Source organism: Euphorbia lathyris, chromosome 6, assembly GCF_963576675.1.
Source record: "Euphorbia lathyris chromosome 6, ddEupLath1.1, whole genome shotgun sequence".
In the NCBI taxonomy this organism is placed as follows: domain Eukaryota; kingdom Viridiplantae; phylum Streptophyta; class Magnoliopsida; order Malpighiales; family Euphorbiaceae; genus Euphorbia; species Euphorbia lathyris.
The window spans coordinates 44,670,082-44,673,236 of NC_088915.1; the positions used below are offsets into that span (position 1 = coordinate 44,670,082).

At 43.0% G+C, this 3,155-nt stretch overlaps 1 non-coding gene across 1 annotated transcript; it reads left to right on the forward strand.

Annotated features, from left to right (window-relative positions):
* Positions 1-1,683: 1,683 nt before the first annotated feature.
* On the forward strand, positions 1,684-1,790 carry LOC136234439 (small nucleolar RNA R71). The gene has a single exon (XR_010691323.1). It is a non-coding gene; the product is annotated as a small nucleolar RNA R71 (small nucleolar RNA).
* The last annotated feature ends 1,365 nt before the right edge of the window (positions 1,791-3,155 follow it).

The following is a 3,155-nucleotide window of genomic DNA, read 5'->3' on the forward strand; positions in this document are numbered from 1 at the left end:
TCTTCCTCAGGACCTGTAAGTTTAGCAGAGATAATTACAGGTAAATGTTCAGGCGGTGCTAAGAATACGTATTTTAGATGTGCAGGCAAGGGTTTGAGATCGAGGGTTGGTGGTTCTTCGATTGATGTTTTAGGCCTTGTTTTGGTTTCCCTCTCCAGGAGTTCATCGTGCCGGGCCCAATTACATCCTTCTTTACTGCCGTCCCCAACGTCTTCATCTGACAGCTCCTCCTCTTCTAGTTCGATGTTTAGATTCTTGACCTCATTTTCCTGAAAAGTACTCTCAACCAAAGAGTCAGTAAGGCTCAAGAAATTACAGCACTCGTCATCGACGGGAAATTTCATAGACTTCAGAATATTGAATTCTACTTCCTCATTCTGTAATCGGAGAATTAATTTCCCCCCCTCGACATCAATCAGGGTCCGTCCTGTCGTGAGGAAAGGTCTCCCTAATAAGATAGGCACCTCATCGTCCTCCTCGATGTCCATTATCACAAAGTCAGCCGAAAAGATGAACTGATCTACCTTCACCAAAAGGTCTTCTACCACCCCTACCGGTCGCCTTATTGATCTGTCAGCCAGCTGTATGGTGACTGATGTTGGTTTCGGATCTCCCATCCCCAGTTTCCTGTAAACAGACAAAGGCATTAAGTTAATGCTTGCTCCTAGATCACATAAGGCACGTTTAAAATGAGCTTTGCCTATTGTACAAGGTATGCTAAAACTACCAGGATCCTTCGATTTTTTTGGAAGTGGGTTTGTGAGCATCACAGAACATTCCTGGCTCAGCATTACAGTCTCATGATCTCCTAATCTTTTCTTTTTAGAGATTAATTCTTTCAAAAACTTTCCATACACGGGAATATTTTCAAGAAGTTCAAGGAACGGAAGATTAATCTCTATTTTCTTAAACACATTAAGCATCTTTGAATAATCCTTATCTAATTTAGCTCTTCTAGAAGTAGGATAAGGTAATGTCACCTGTGTTGGCGGGTCAACAGTGTCAGTTATCGAAGCCGGATCAGAAACACTTACTTGAGGAGAAGATGGAACCGACGAGATATTACCAGTAGCTGGGTCTAACCCCTCATCTCGTTGAGGCACAAAATCCGGTCCTTTGACCTGTGTTCCGCTCCTGAGCGTAATTTCTCGTGCTTCCTCTTCTGCCAACTTACTCACTTGCGTCTAAAGACTTTGGCAGACTGCTTCATTGTGTGCCAATCTTCCCTCCATGGCACTCATGCTCTCTATCAGGGCGTCTACACCCTTTTTTAGGTTGAATTCGGAACCGATCCTTCTGTGCCCGTCCTGCTTTAAATAGTGGATATGTGCGAGCACCATGAGACATTCCACACTCTTGTGCCCTCCGCTGCAAACCTCACAGCTCACCACTGACCCCGGTGATTTCAAGTGACTTCCCAGCAGAGCTAACTTTTCTGTGAGTGCTGCTATCTGAGGATTGGATTTTGGACATACTCTAATGCACTCCTCTGCTGTTGTAAACCTGCTCGGAGGCGGCTTCACAACTTGCCAACACGCACTTCGTTCAGCCAATTCTTTCACCAGATTATAGGCCTGCATTGCGGTTTTGTTGAATAAATTTCCTCCCGCAGCAGTATCAAGAAAAGCACGGCTAACAGGAGATATTCCCGAATAGAACATATCAACAAGCTGGTACCGCTGGTAATCATGATGGGGGCACCTTCTCAACAACCTCTAGAACCTCTCCCAGGCTAGATGCAGGTTCTCACTTTCAGACTGCCTAAACGATGCGATTTCGCTTCTGAACTGAGCAGTCTTGACTGGAGGGAAATATTTTGCTAGGAAATCTGATACGGTGGTGTCCCAATCAGTTAGAGAGCCTGGCTCAACTGTATGTAGCCATTCTGCAGCTTCTTCTTTCAAGGAAAATCTGAACAACTTCTGATAGACTTGTTCAGATGTAACTTCTTCGCACTTGAAGGTGCTGCAATATTCTACGAATTTGTCAAGGTGTGAATTGGGATCTTCGTAGTAATCCCCCTTGAACTGTCCCGAGTTCTGGATCATCTGGATCATCGCCGGCCTGATTTCGAATGATTCCACTGTTATTGCTGGATCGAGTAAGCCGGAGGTGCTTGTCGGCCGTCTTGCCTTAAGCAACTCCATCACTTACATATCCTCGGTCATCGTATCCTCATCTCAGGCCCTGCAAGAACAGTTTTAGCTTATGAATTCAGATAATAATACGATTGATTATCAGACCCTCGGCTAGAAGAATCCCAAACAATTATTCAAGCTTCGCAATCAATTAATTAGCTATAAACAAAAATAGTCCCCGGCAACGGCGCCAAAAACTTGATACTGCTAAAATATATAGCAATAAATAAGACAAGAGTATCCTATCGCAACAAGTAGTCCAGTGCTTAAGCACGAGATCGAACCACAAGGACTATTTGCCACAACTAATTAGTCTAGGGAAGAGGATGTAATTGTTCGGAAGGGTAAATGTGTGAGGAGTGATTAAAAAGACAAACTTCTAAAATGAAAGTGTTAAGTGTTGAACAGGGGAGAATTCAGATTAATTAATGACACAATCCAAGATGGGGATTCCCTTAATTGGTTCCCATGTATGATTTACTGGGATTTGGTTTCATACCATAATGATAATTGACGGAAATCACCTAAGTAACCACGTAGAGATAGTCAATCTCATGTAGTCTATTCACATGCCTTTGGTTGACGGCTTGATTAGGCATATAACCTAGGGCATACAAAGCAATAGGTTCCGTGGTGATTGAGGCTAAAGCCGTAGCCCAGCCACTAGTCCGCAGTCCTAGTGGTCTCTAGCGAGGCTAGATTATGCTAATTCGGGTTAGGTAGTTCCTTGGTCAGGTAACTACCTATCTGTAATCCTAAATTTGTCGGACTCAAGGCATTAGGTTTAGCTATGTCAGGCTAGTTTATCATCATCGAATCTAATTCTAGCATTCATCCTATCTCTGACAAATGTAGGACACTAAGCTTGCATAATCTAATCAACTGGGATTAAACCCATAAAACCAAATCCCTAATCATTCAAGGCTACACAATCAATCTCATCCCCATCCCAGATTGGATGGGGATTAGTTCATAATTAAACTAATCAAATCATTAAAGCACATATTATCAACATTA